Raw genomic sequence first — 15,641 nt, 5'->3', positions numbered from 1 at the left:
GATCTTTACAGCAGTGGGTTCAAGCATTTCCAGTAAGCAAGGCTGTGTGATGTAAAGTGAAAAAGAAAACCAGGGAAAGTGTTAGACACTCAGTCGTGTTGGACTCTTTGCGACCCCATGGACTGTAACCCGCCAGGGTCATCTGTTCATGAGATGTCCCAGGCCAAGAATACTGGCGTGGGTAGACATTTCCTTCTCCAGGGGGTCTACCCCACCCAGGGATCAAACCCGCATCTCCCGCATTGCAGGCGGACTCTTTACCGTCTGATCCACCAGGGGAGCTGATATGATGTAAGTAGAGGGTAATTTGAACAGATGGCTGGCAGCAGGGAGAATGGCATATTATAGAGGAACAAAGGAGACATAAGGGGACCGACAGGAGAATGCCGTCCTGGTGGGGGCGGGGTGTGTGGGATGGAAGGATGCTGACGTCATCCAGGATCCAGGCGCACGTTGCTGTTGGGGTGGAGGGATCCACCTATGGCTTCCCCGCTTGTATGGATGGCAGGGCCGTTTTCTTGAGACAAGGGCACTGGAATTGGACCAGTTTCATGACGAAGATCACAAGATCAATCACGAGTGTGTTGACTTCAGGGAGTTTTGAGAAAACCAAACCAAAACAGCTAATAGGCTGTTCTACATTTGCTGGTTTGGGTGGCTCGAAGGAATAGTCAGGACCACAGATGGATTTTTGCGTCTCTGGACTAGGAGGTAAGTGAAGATCCTGGCAGACTACCATCCACGGGGCTGCAAAGAGTCGATCACTACTGAGCATGCGTGCAAGGAGTGGGTGAGACTGCTTAGCGAAGGAGTAGAACAGGATGGGCAGAGGGAGAATAGTGTGGCCTTGACCCAGGCCTCTAAGATCTCTATTAATAACAGTTGGGAAGAAGAGATTGAATGAGCAAGGCAGACAGGAAGAGTGGTAGGAGGAAAACAGGAGTGGCCAAGACAGGAAGGTCAAGGGAGATGTTCAAGGCAGTGGTCAGCAGCACTGCATGAAGCAAAGAAGTGAAGCAAGATGAGGCGTGAAGATGAATGATTATCAGTGGGGAGAATGCTGGTCCAGGCCAGAGCCAACTTGCTGAATCGAGTCTGTGAGGGACGCCACCCTGGAGAAGACCAAGAAAGGAGGAGATGGAGTACCAGCAAATGCAGGCATTTCTTGAATTTCATGTATGGGGGTGAAAAAAGAAGGCTGGGGGCTGGAGGAAGTATGTGAGGCTCAGGGCAGGCTTTGATTTTCCAAGAGAAACTTGAGTGTGTCTTTGAACCCTAGGAAGATGCCCACCTAAGAAAGGTAGTTGAATATATGAGACAGAGAATAATGCAGCAGGAATGCTCCTGAACTAGTAACAGGTGAGTGAGACCAAAGCAAAAGCCCAAACCAGGAGGAATTAGAAGTCCTTCCAAGGCATCCCCAATAAGGTCTCCTGTGAAGACCTATTGCTATTAACAAGGGTCCAGGGTCCAGTCCAGTGAGTCACCAGAATCGGAATTCAGCTGAATTGATCTCTGGTTCTACCACTTCCTCCCCACTGAAAGTTTTTTTTTAATTTAGGGGAAGTCCAGTTGTAAAAATAGTAGTTCCCATTTATTGAGCACCGCTTCTGTGCCAGGGTCTGTGCTAATTAAGTGCCTTTTGCCCTCTCAGTCTTCAGACCTCCAAGGTGAACTCTGCCCTTTTTCAGAACGCGGTTTCTCAATCTCGCCTCTGGACCCTGACCTTTGGGGCCAGATAATTCCTTGGGCTTGATGGAGCAGGGAAGGAGGGTTGGCGTCCTCTCTGCAATGTAGCCGCACTGTGGCCTCTACTGTTTAGAGGCTCGTGGCATAGCATGCCCTGCTCCCAATTGTGACAACCAAAAATGTCACCAGACATTTCGAGGAGACCACAGGGAGAGCAAAATCCCCCAGCTTTGAACCCCTGCTCTAGAGTTGAGGAATGAAAGCCACTAAAGCCACCACTTGCCTAAGGTCACAAAACTAGCCAATGGAGCCCCCAGCATTTCAACCCCGTGTGGTTTTTACCCCAAGGTAATTGCTCTGAACCCCCAGGCTATTTCTGATGCAACTTCTTTTTTTAGTTCTTGCCTAAATACTCTTACTAGCTTTTGTTCACAAACACACCTCACAGATATTTTTATTGTAAAAGTAATGCCTGAACACACGTTTGCTGAAAAGTCTTAGAAACTCCCTTTAGGTTAGCAGTTTAGCTCATGTCTGTATGCACCTAGATACCTATGTGCAAGTATAGGGAGATAAAGACAGGTATATTTTTAAAGAAATATAAATTGTAATTACTTTGGGCTTTCTACCTTACTATTTCCTGGAGATATCGTCTCTATAATGAAGAGCTTTCGCACGTAAAGTTCAAATACCACCTCCTCCAGGAAGCGGTGCATGGGCACCCAGTCTGCAGTGCCTCGGGCCTCACTCACCTTTCTTTTGCTTCTCAAATTTCCTCTGAATCGTACTGTGTGCTTGTTCACGCTTTGTTCATTGACTGTCGACCCCATTCCAATGTAATCTCCGTGAAGGTAGAGACTGTTGTTCCCTGCTCTAGCCCAGGCCTGGCACATAGTAGGTGCTCAATGAATACCTGTTGAAGGAATGAATGAACACATCCGTATTATCTCTTTGAATGGTTGCATGTGGTAACCTATCATATGGATGGGTGTGATTTATTTAGCTCTTCTGCTCCTGATGGACGTGGCAGCTGTGTCCAGTTTTCCACGGTCACATTATATACCACAGTGAACAGCCACATGTAAATTTGGGTGCACCTATGTAAGCAAAGCCAAAGAATGCTCAAACTACCGCACAATTGCACTCATCTCACACGCTAGTAAAGTAATGCTCAAAATTCTCCAAGCCAGGCTTCAGCAATATGTGAACCGTGAACTTCCTGATGTTCAAGCTGGTTTTAGAAAAGGCAGAGGAACCAGAGATCAAATTGCCAACATCTGCTGGATCATGGAAAAAGCAAGAGAGTTCCAGAAAAACATCTATTTCTGCTTTATTGACTATGCCAAAGCCTTTGACTGTGTGGATCACAATAAACTGTGGAAAATTCTGAAAGATGGGAATACCAGACCACCTGACCTACCTCTTGAGAAATTTGTATGCAGATCAGGAAGCAACAGTTAGAACTGGACATGGAACAACAGACTGGTTCCAAATAGGAAAAGGAGTACGTCAAGGCTGTATATTGTCACCCTGTGTATTTAACTTATAATGCAGAGTACATCATGAGAAACGCTGGACTGGAAGAAACACAAGCTGGAATCAAGATTGCCGGGAGAAATATCAATAACCTCAGATATGCAGATGACACCACCCTTATGGCAGAAAGTGAAAAGGAACTCAAAAGCCTCTTGATGAAAGTGAAAGAGGAGAGTGAAAAAGTTGGCTTAAAGCTCAACATTCAGAAAACAAAGATCATGGCATCCAGTCCCATCACTTCATGGCAAATAGATGGGGAAACAGTGGAAACAGTGTCAGACTTTATTTTTCTGGGCTCCAAAATCACTGCAGATGGTGACTGTAGCCATGAAATTAAAAGAGACTTACTCCTTGGAAGGAAAGTTATGACCAAGCTAGATAGCATATTGAAAAGCAGAGACATTACTTTGCCAACAAAGGTTCGTCTAGTCAAGGCTATGGTTTTTCCAGTGGTCATGTATGGATGTGAGAGTTGGACTGTGAAGAAGGCTGAGCGCCAAAGAATTGATGCTTTTGAACTGTGGTGTTGGAGAAGACTCTTGAGAGTCCCTTGGACTGCAAGGAGATCCAACCAGTCCATTCTAAAGGAGATCAGCCCTGGGTGTTCTTTGGAAGGAATGATGCTAAAGCTGAAACTCCAGTACTTTGGCCACCTCATGCGAAGAGTTGACTCATTGGAAAAGATTCTGATGCTGGGAGGGATTGGGGGCAGGAGGAGAAGGGAACGACAGAGGATGAGATGGCTGGATGGCATCACTGACTCGATGGACATGAGTCTGGGTGAACTCCGGGAGTTGGTGATGGACAGGGAGGCCTGGCGTGCTGCGATTCATGGGATCTCGAAGAGTCGGACACGACTGAGTGACTGAACTGAACTGATGTAAGCAGGTCAACTTGAGCGTCCAAAAAGTGAAATTGCTAGGTGAGGGGTTTGCATATTTTAGATGTTGATGGAACACACCAAACTGTCCTACAAAAAGGCAGCTTGGGGACTCCCCTGGTGGTCCAAGTGGCCAAGACTCCAAGCTCTCAATGCAGGGGGCCTGGGTTCAATCCCTGGACAGGGAACTAGATCCTGCGTGCCACAACGAGAGACCCTGCGTGCCACGACGAGATTGAAAAGCCCACGTGTTGTAACCAAGACCTGACGCAGCCAAATAAATGAATATATTCTTAAAGGCATTTTGGATTAATCCTTCTACCATCTGTGCATGACCATGCCCTTTGTATCTTGGTGTGTGTGTGCTAAGTCGCTTCAGTCATGTCTGACTCTTTGCAACCCCACGGGCTGTTACCCATGGGGTTCTCCAGACCAGAACACTGCAGTGGGCTACCATGCCCTCCTCTGGTATCTCCCCGACCCAGGGATCCAGCCTGTGTCTCTTGCCTCTCCTGCGTTGGTGGGTGTTTGCCTTCCCACTAGCACCACCTGGGAAGATCGTAATCCCGTGAAGCTGATTTTGTGTGTGAGGTGAGATGGGGGGAAGGGCCAGGTTTTTTTTTCTTTTTCTGAATGGACTGTTAATTGTCCCCATAACATTTGTTATAATATGTAATTTCCTCATTTTTGGAAATATGTCTCAGACATTAAATTCATTAGCAAGATTCTTGCATTCCACCAAGCTCTTTGTCTCATTCTGCTTTACATGGTTATATTTATCCCTACAATATATTTTAATGAGACAAGTGCCTCTCATTTTCCATTCGCTCCTCCAAACTTTTAGATGTAAGCTTTCTAGAAGTGGAATATACATACAGAGAAGTCCATAAATATATGTGAATAACTCTTTGAATTGTTAGAGTGACCATAACCATATAACCTCATCATTGTTAATTACTAAACATTTCTTGGCTATTTTTATGTATATTTTTATTTTGGATTGGGGTATAGCCAACTAACAAATGATGTTGTCATAGTTTCAGGCTAACAGCAAAGGGACTCAGCCATACATATACATGAATCCATCCTCCCTAAGTCCTCCTCCCATCCAGGCTGCCATGTAACCTTGAGCAGAATTCCCTGTGCTATATAATAGGTCTTTGTTGGTCATCCATCTTAAATATAACAGCGTGTACATGTCCATCCCAGACTCCCTAACTATCCTTTCCCGCTATCCTTCTTCCTGGCAAAATCACAAGTTTGTTTTCTAAGTCTTTTTCTCTGTGTATTGTAAGTAAGTTCATTGTATCCTGTCTTTTCAGATTCCATATATAAGGGATGTCATGTGATACTTCTCTTTCTCTGACTTACTTCACTCAGTATGACACTCTCTAGGCCCATTCATGTTGCTGCAAATGGCATTATTTCATTCTTTTTATGGCCGAATAATATCCCACTGTGTGTATGTACCACATCTTCTTTATCCATTCCTCTGCTGATGGACACTTAGGTTGCTTCCATGCCTTGGCTACTGTAAACACTGCTGCAATGAATATTGGGGTGCCTGAATCCTTTCAGATCATGTTTTTCTCTAGATATACGCCCAGGAGTGGGATTACAGGGTCATATGCTAGGTCTGTTTTTAGTTTTTTAAGGAGCCTCCATACTTGCATTTTCTTAATTCAGTGAAATTTAGATTCATTTTGTCAAATTCTATTAAAAAATTATTGTGGGATTACAACTGACCTGACATTGAAGTATTAATTCGGGAAGACTTAGTATCTTTACAATATTAAATCTAATCTCCAGAATTACTAAATCCTTTTGCTCAGAGGAAACATGAACTATTCCCTCTAGCTGTGACCAAGTCATGATCCCACAACTGCGTTTTTACTAGTCGGTGGATTCACAACCAAAATCCCGTGAAAGAAAGAAAAGCCCCCAGGACTTCCCTGGTGGCCCACTTGTCGAGACTGTGCGTTTCCAGTGCAGGGGGCCCAGGTTTGATCCCTGGTTGGGAAACTAGAGCCCACGTGCCACACCGAAGACCCGGCGTGGCCAAGTAAATAAATAAAAACATTTTTTAAAAAAGAAAAATTCCTAAACGATAGGAAAGCAAATCTGATGGCATCTTTCTATTTTGTTGTATTATTTTCTATTTCATTCCATTCCAATTACTCTTTTGACAAAAATATCCACGATCTTTTCACCAACTAGAAATCCCGGCTCCAAGTACTTCTCTTGTAGGTGAGTTGGTCTTAAGAAGCAGGCTTTACTAATCGTAAGAGTGCCTTAGATTTATATATCCGCTTTATAGTGAAGCTGCCGTGATGAAGGAGGCTCTGTGGGCTGACCACTGACTATGTGACAAGCGCTGTGCTAAGTAACTCAGCTACATCTTTGCACTTACTCTTCAAAATGACCTCATATGGAAAGTACTGTCCTCTCCTTTTGCAAAAGAGAAAACGATCATAGATATGTGACTTCACTTAGGGCCCTACTGAGTGGGATTCAGTGCTAAGCGTGTCAGGCTCTTTCTACATCCAGCCTATCTCACCTCGTTCTTTCTCTGTCAAATTGAGATGGTTCATTTTTTTTTTGTTCACTCAGCAAATATTTGAGCACCTACACAATACCTTAGGTCCTGCCGTATACACGTCCTGGACTGAGTACTGGGGATCGAACAGTGTGAAAAACAGAATCCTTATTCTCCAGTACAGTTGGGAAGAAAGACAAACACAAACAGAACCTACTTCATAGTATCAGTTCAGTTCAGTCGCTCAGTCGTGTCTGACTCTTTGCAACCCCATGGTGTGTATATATATATATATATATATATATCAATATATCATGTCAGGGAGTGCCAGGGTGCAGCTGAGGTTTCAGTTGTAAGCTGTTCTGCCTCCACTAAGTGTTAACAGGGATGTGGAGAAACCTGCAGCCCGTGGGCGTTGGTGGGAATGTAAAATGAAGCAAATGGTACGGACAACAGTCTTTCTTTGAAAAATTAAAAATAGATTCCCACGTAATCCAGCAATTCCACTTCTGGGTATACATAGCCGGAAGAATTGACAGTCTCGGAGAAAGAGTTGTACGCCCGTGCTCATAGCAGTTTTGTTCACAGTAGCCGAAAGGTGGAAGCAATCCATGTCCCTCGACAGAGGACTGGATTAGTAAACTGTGGTATGTATAACGGAATGTTATTCAGCCTGAAAAAGAAAGGAAATTCTGACACATGCTACAAAATGGATGAATCTTGAGGATGTTATGCTAAGTGAAATAAGCCAGTCATGTCGCAGATTTTGAGAATGAGCTTATGGTTGCTGGTGGGGAAGAGGAGTGGGAAGGGATGGTTAAGGGGTTTGGGATGGGCATGTACACACTGCTGTATTTAACATGGATGACCAACAAGGACCTGCTGTATAGCATATGGAACTCTGTTCATTGTTATGTGGCCCCCTGGATTGGAAGGGGAGTTTGGGGGAGAATGGATTCGTGTGTATGTACGGCTGAGTCCCTTCACCACCTGAAACCATCACAACATTGTTTGTTAACTGGCTACACCCCAATACAAAATAAAAAGTTTAAAAAAAAAAAAGCCAGTCACAAAAAGACAAATACTCCATGTATATGAGCTTCCTGGAGTAGACAAAATCAGAGACCAGGGGTAGTTCCCAGAGATTGAGGGGATGGGAAAATGAAATTTTGTTGTTCAGTGATAACAGACTTTTCATTTTCACAAGATGAAAAGTTCTGGACATGGTGGCCCAGCACTCTGGATCTACTCAACAGTACTGAACTCTTCATGGGAAAATGGTTAGATGGTAATTTTTACATTATGTATATTTTACCACAATTAAAAATTTTTTTAAATAATTATCAAATTCTGCTTCTCTTTAACCTCATCCCATGGGAACTGCGACTATTCCCCACTCCAAGTCATGGTAGCCCTTAACATAGTAGGTCCTTGTTAAATATTTATTGAGTCAACTTGTAAGTTAAAAAAGAAAGACTGCTTGGGCTGTGTTCTGTTTTTGATCATCTGTTCAGATGAGAAACATAAACGTTTGTCAGATATCGAATGACAGACACAAAAATGCCATGGCCCCCATGGTCTGAAGCTCTGCTTAGCTCTCCCCAGCCGCCGGCCAGGACGGAAGAAAGGGCGGTCTCACTGTGATGGGCAGGCCTTCCTGCGGTGTGCCCTTTCTCCGCTGTCAGGCTTGCTTTTCCGTTTCTGTGTTATCTGTCAGTCTTCATTGTCACTTCCTCTTCCTTTGTGGAGACAGAGCCTAGTGTGTCTGGCTGCTCTTGCTGACTTCCTTCCATGGGATTGCTATTGTTACCTGGTGAAAAACCGGCCAGCACACGTTGTTGGCTTTATTTTTCCCGCACTCCTTTTGTATTCTGTGATCCTCCTTCATCATTCATATTTACCCTACTTCAAGGGTTGGCAAACTCTGGCCAGCTGGCCAGCCTCCGGTTTTTATAAATAAAGTTTTATTGGCACATAGTCATTCCCATTGGTTACAAAGACAGAACTGAGTGGTTGACTTGCAACAGGGACTACGTATGGCAAAGTCTAAAATATTTACTATCTCCTGGAGAAGGAAATGGCAACCCACTCCTGTATTCTTGCCTGGAGAATCCCATGGACTGAGGATCCTGATAGGCTACAGTCCATGGGGTCGCAAAGAGTCAGACACGACTGAGAGATTTCACTCACTCACTCACTCACTCATAATCACATATAATTACAAGATCCAACCAGTCCATTCTAAAGGAGATCAGTCCTGGGTGTTCATTGGAAGGACTGATGCTAAAGCTGAAACTCCAATACTTTGGCCACCTCATGTGAAGAGTTGACTCATTGGAAAAGACACTGATGCTGGGAGCGATTGGAGGCAGGAGGAGAAGGGAATGACAGGATGAGATGGCTGGATGGCCTCACCGACTCAATGGACATGAGTTTGAGTAAACTCCGGGAGTTGGTGATGGACAGGGAGGTCTGGTGTGCTGTGATTCGGACATGACTGAGCGACTGAACTGAACTATAATTAAGATTGTAAAATATTTACAGCAACATCAAAACCATGAACTAGTTGGTTAAATTTACAAAATCTATGCAAAATCTGTGCACTATAAAAACATTAAGAAGAGGAATACAAATCAGAAGACTCAACATTATTAAGAAGTCATATTGATCAACAGATTCAAAAAAATCTCAACCAAAACGCCAATGGTAACTTTTTACAGAAATTACACTATTTCAATAATTGACATGGAATTGTAAAGGACTTACAGTAGCCAACATTAATTTGAAGAACTGAAACCCACTGTAGACAGATCTACAATAATCAAGACAATGGATAAAGAAAATGTATGTGTGTGTATATATATATGTATGTATATGCAGTTCCGTGCTTAGTCACTCAGTCATGTCTGACTCTTTGCATCCCCATGAACTGTAGCCCATGAGGCTCCTCTGTCCATGGGATTCTCCAGCCAAGAATCCTGGAGTGGGTTGTCATGCCGTCCTCCAGGGGATCTTCCCAACCCAGGGATTGAACCCGGGTCTCCCGCATTTCAGGCAGATTCTTTACAATATGAGCCACCAAGAAATATATATGTATATATACATATATATACATATATACACATACATATATAGACAATAGAGTATCATTCAGCCATTAAAAAGAAGGAAATGCCACCATTTGCACCAACATGGATGGACCTTAGGGACATTATGCTAAGTAAAATAAGTTGTACAGAAAAAGAAAAAAAAAAAAATATTTACTATCTAACCCTTTACAGGAAACATTTTGCCAGTCTCACGCCTAATTAATTCAGTTAAAAAAAATTACATTTAGTAGGTGAGTCTGGCATATCTTAGGTATCAGTAACCTCAGATATGCAGATGACACCACCCTTATGGCAGAAAGCGAAGAAGAACTAAAGAGCCTCTTGATGAAAGTGAAAGAGGAGAGTGAAAAAGTAGGCGTAAAGCTCAACATTCAGAAAACGAAGATCATGGCATCCGGTCCCATCACTTCATGGCAAGTAGATGGGGAAACAGTGGAAACAGTGGCTGACTACTTTTGGGGGCTCCAAAATCACAGCAGATGGTGACTGCAGCCATGAAATTAAAAGAGGCTTCCTCCTAGGCAGGAAAGTTATGACCAACCTAGACAGCATATTAAAAAGCAGAGACGTTACTTTGCCAACAAACGTCCATCTAGTCAAGGCTATGGTTTTTCCAATAGTCATGTATAGATGTGAGAGTTGGACTGTGAAGAAAGCTGAGCACCGAAGAATTGTTACTTTTGAACTGTGGTGTTGGAGAAGACTCTTGAGAGTCCCTTGGACTGCAAGGAGATCCAACCAGTCCATCCTAAAGGAAATCAGTCCTGAGTATCCATTGGAAGGACTGATGTTGAAGCTGAAACTCCAATACTTGAGCCACCTGATTCGAAGAGCTGACTCATTTGAAAAGACCCTGATGCTGAGAAAGATTGAAGGCAGGAGGAGAAGGGGACAACAGAGGATGAGATGGCTGGATGGCATCACCGATTCAGTGGACATGAGTTTGGGTGGACTCCGGGAGTTGGTGATGGACAGGGAGGCTTGGCATGCTGTGGTTCATGGGGTTGCAGAGTCGGACACGACTGAGCAACTGAGCTGAACTGAACTGAACAAAGACCCATAGCCCTGGCAGCGAAGCTTGTTGGGACTGACGGTCTTGCTGGCCTTCTGGTCTTTGCAGACCTCTCAGGCCCTTTCAAATCTCTTGGTGTGCAGGCGAGATGAGAGCAGAGCTGTGATGGAGGAGAAGCAGCTCTCTGAAGCTGCCTTGGCTCAGCAAACTTACTATGTTATGTTGAGTGTTTATCTGGAGTGGCTTTGAGGGTGTTGAAGTTACAGGGAAGAGACAAGGCACTTCTCACAGCCCTGACGCTCTCACTAACCGTGATAACACCCCGGGCCTGAAGTGACAGATGCCAATGCTTTCTCCTAACCTGGCCCCAGGACCCAACACTATAGTAGGGACAAGCTGTTTCTTTAGTGACCCTGATGGCTGAGTAATGATTCATATTCACTGTCACCTGTTAATTAGTCTCTCGAGGAAAGACTGTTGCGGGTAATCTATGCCTCTTGTGAAATGAATTCTGCTCCTCGTTCTGGCAGAACACTTCCCTGGGAGGTTATGAGCTGTGCAGCTCCAGACAGCACAGGTCTGCGTTCTTCTCTCCTTCGCCATCGCAGCTCCTGCTTTGTGGGGAGGCTGGGAGGGGTGGGTGGGGGAGGAAGAGGGGAGAAAGAGACTTAAATCTGCTGCTCTTCATTCTAGAAAGAAGGGTGAGGAGAGAGGCTCTATACCTGGATCCCGCTTCTACAGAACTCCGCAGCCTGTGAACTCTCGTGAGACTCCATTTCCTTAACAGGTTCATAGATAGATAGATCGATGTAGGGCTTCCCAGGTGGTGCTAGTGGTAAAGAACCTGCCTGCCAATGCAGGGGATGCCAATGCAGGAGACACAAGAGACGTGGGTTTGATCCCTGGGTCTGGAAGATCCCTTGGAGGAGGAAATGTCAACCCACTCCCATGCTCTTGCCTGGGGAATCCCATGGACAGAGGAGCCTGGCGGGCTATGACCCATGGAATCACAAAGGAGACACAACTGAAGTGGTTTAGTGCATGTGCGTGCACACACGCACACACTCACACACGTGTGTGTGTGCTAGGTCTTAGTCGCAGCATGTGGGATCTAGTTCCCTAACCAGGGATCAAACTCAGGCCCCCTGCATGGGGAGCAGGGAGTCTTGGCCACTGGAGCCCCAGGAAAGTGCCCATATTTTTATAAGAAGGACAAATTGAAAAGTCAAGAAGTCTGGATAGCTGGATAGGCCTCTCTCTCTCTCAGTCAACACATATTTTAAAACAATCTACTGTCACACCCTTCCCTGGAGGGCAAGGAGACCTGAGAGTCTTGCCCTCGAGAAGTTTACAGTGTAGAGAGGGAAGGAAGACAGTAAACCAGTGAACATACGGATTCATCTAGTGATGCGACGTAAAGAAAGATAACACAGAACTGGGACAGTCGGCTGCTCCGAGCAGGGCGTTCAGGGATGACAGCTGAGATTGAGGGCGTGCTCCCAGCAGAGGGAGGAGCAACCCTTCAAAACTAACATTCCAGTGTCAGCTTCAAATGCTTTCCAATTCCCATCTCCTTTAGGATGGACGGGTTGGATCTCCTTGCAGTCCAAGGGACTCTCAAGAGTCTTCTCCAACACCACAGTTCAAAAGCATCAATTCTTCGACGCTCAGCCTTCTTCACAGTCCAACTCTCACATCCATACATGACCACAGGAAAAACCATAGCCTTGACTAGACGGACCTTGGTTGGCAAAGTAACGTCTCTGCTTTTTAATATGCTGTCTAGGTTGGTCATAACTTTCCTACCAGAGGAAGCCTCTTTTAATTTCATGGCTGCAGTCGCCATCTGCTGTGATTTTGGAGCCCCCCCAAAATAAAGTCAGCCACTGTTTCCACTGTTTCCCCATCTATTTGCCATGAAGTGATGGGACCAGATGCCATGATCTTCGTTTTCTGAATGTTGAGCTTTATGCCTACTTTTTCACTCTCCTCTTTCACTTTCATCAAGAGGCTCTTTAGTTCTTCTTTGCTTTCTGTCATGAGGGTGGTGTCATCTGCATATCTGCAGTTATTGATATTTCTCCTGGCAATCTTGATTCCAGCTTGTGCTTCTTCCAGCCCAACGTTTCTCATGATGTGCTCTGCATATAAGTAAAATAAGCAGGGTGACAATTACAGCCTTGACGTACTCCTTTTCCTATTTGGAACCAGTCTGTTGTTCCGTGTCCAGTTTTAACTGTTGCTTCCTGACCTGCGTACATACATACAGGCTATGGGTCTTCGTGGTTTGGGTCAAAATCACGTGAGAGTGTGTTTTTACTAATCTGATGCTGCACAGCTCTTAGAATTGAAGGATCTGATCATTATCATTCAAATCAGCCCTTCCTGAGAGACACTGCTGGCTGATTGCTGGTAGGTTTCAAATTTTCTCTGTTATCACAGAGCCCTACCTTGACAAACACTTCTGAAACCCCGACCAGGACCTGAAACAGTGAAACTCCTCCTGTGTTCTAAATTTGGAAAAGTGCAGTTCTCAGTCTGAAGCCTCTAGGTCCTGAGCCCTCTCACTTGCTGGCTTCTCGAGTCACGCTCACTCAGTCTCTATTTCTTGCATTTCTTCATCAAACATCTCTGATGCGGCTGACCAGGGGCTAAATGCCAATAGACCAAGATGAAGATTCCCAAGACCCCAGTTGGCTTGTGGCCGGGTGGGGGAGGCAGGTAGACAGCCAGCCAGTCCACTTCCTAATGGGTCAATATGAATGATTTCTGGGTGTGCAGTGAGCACCCAGTCTGGGACCAGTTCAGAAACCCTTGAAAGTCACAAAGAAGAGTTTGCTCTCTTTTCTATAGATGGTGGGAAGCCAAGGAAGATTCTTGAGCAGGAGAGTGGCAGGATTATGACTTCCCTGGTGGCTCAGACAGTAAAAGCGGCTGCTTACAATGCGGGAGACCCTGCAATGGGTTCGATCCTGGTTCAGGAAGATCCCCTGGAGAAGGAAATGGTAACCCACTCCAGTACTCTTGCCTAGAAAATCCCATGGATGGAGGAGCCTGGTGGGCTACAGACCATGTGGTCACAGAGTCAGACATGACTGAGCGACTTCACTTTCTCTCACTTTCATTTTCTAGGTTGATTTGTCTCGCTACGTATGAATTCATCCATCCCTCCACCCGTGCAACAGATGTTTGCTAAGCATCTACTCTGTGCTACACACGGCTCTGGGTACCCGGCTTCCATCTACAACAGCAAACAAGGCAGATGAATCCCTGCCTTCACGGAACCAACTTTCTGGGAAGGACGAGTGGACAATTAACAAGTGAGCAAATATATGACTGAGTTCTGGATCTGCTAAGAGCTGGGAAGGAAATGACAGGGAGGTGGGGTTGAGAATGAGCAGGACGCCTGGTGGGGCTGTTTCGATTGGATGGTCAGGAAAGAGACCCCTGGGAAAGTGGTGATTCCCCTGGGGTTTAAAAGAAAGGCAGTTAATGACAAGACCCAGGAAAGAGAGTCTCAGGAAGAGAAAAGAGGAAGTGCAAAGGCTCTGAGGCAGCAGAGAATTTGGCTTGTTGGAAAAAGTAGAAGGAAGCCAGAGTAGCTGAAGGGGAGCGGGGGAGGCAAAGGCGGGGCCTTGCCAGCCTCAGCGAGAGCTGGGACGATGCCAAAGGCCAGCCAGGAGCCATTGGAAGGTTTTGGCAGGCGGGTGACACGTCTGGATTTACATTTCTGAAAGTTCCCTCTCGGGGATTCCCTGGCGGCCCAGTGGTTAGGACTCTGCAGTTTCACTGCTGAGGGCCCAGGTTCAATCCCTGGTTAGGGAACTAACATCCCACAGGCTGTGCAGCATAGCCAAAAATGTTTTTTTTTTAAATACAAGTTCCTCTGGCTTACTATGGGGAGCAGAGCGGCCAGCAGAGACCAGCAAGGAGGCTGCAGGTGAGGGTGGTCATGGCTTGGAGCAAGGCGGTGGCCGCGGAGGTGGACAGAAGAGGACGATTCAGGACCCCTTTTGGAGGTGGTGGTGGTGAGGGGTGGGGAGGGATCCAGAGCGATGTCTAACTTTGGAGCCTCAGCCATCCGGGGGGTGTTTGAGGAGCAGAGACTGCAGGTTGGGGGCGGGGATGGCAGAGGAACAGTGTTTGGAGAGACGCACGATGTCTTTTTAGGATATTTCAGGCTGGCAATTAGATATGCAAGTCCAGAGCCTGGGAGGCATCAGGGTGCCTACGGAAATGTGAGATTCATCACGCGTGTTTACCGAAGGCTGCGGAATGGGTGAGGTCACCCAGGCAGGGGGCAGAGCATCGCTGGCAGGGGATCCGGGAGCATGGATGCCATGCTCAGACTTGGCAGCAGGGGTCGTGACGTCAAGGACCCATTTGGGGGCACGGAGGCTGGGAGCCTGGCTGGGGGACAACAAGGAGGGGCTGTGGACGTGGGCAGGGAGTGCGGATGCTTCTCAGGTGTGGGGATGGGGATGAGGGAGGGGGCGCTCACGGGAAGATGCTGGGGTCGAGGAAGACACTTGATGCTTTTTAACGCAAGAGGTCCTGGGAGGGGGGGAAACTGAGGCTGCATCTACCCCATGGCCTAGTGGGGGTGATTTTATCCCTATTTCACAGAAGACACCGAAGCACAGAGGGGTTTGGTAACTTGTTGAAGGATACACAGCTAATGTAGAGGACTTGAACCCAGCAGACTGACCCAGATGCTTTCTTCTGCCATATCAGCCATTTAGCCCGTCCTTTCCAGAAACCCTTCCCGTTATCGGGGGACATCCTTTACCCTTCCCACCTGCCCTCCGGAGGCTTCCCTCTGAACCCACTTCTGTAACCAGAGGCCCCCATCCTTGGGACTTCACAGTCAATCGTCCT

This window comes from Bos indicus, chromosome 13 (genome assembly GCF_029378745.1).
Source record: "Bos indicus isolate NIAB-ARS_2022 breed Sahiwal x Tharparkar chromosome 13, NIAB-ARS_B.indTharparkar_mat_pri_1.0, whole genome shotgun sequence".
NCBI classification, from domain to species: Eukaryota; Metazoa; Chordata; class Mammalia; order Artiodactyla; family Bovidae; genus Bos; species Bos indicus.
The sequence above is the reverse complement of the archived record's forward strand: the minus strand, read 5'-3'. Positions refer to the sequence as shown.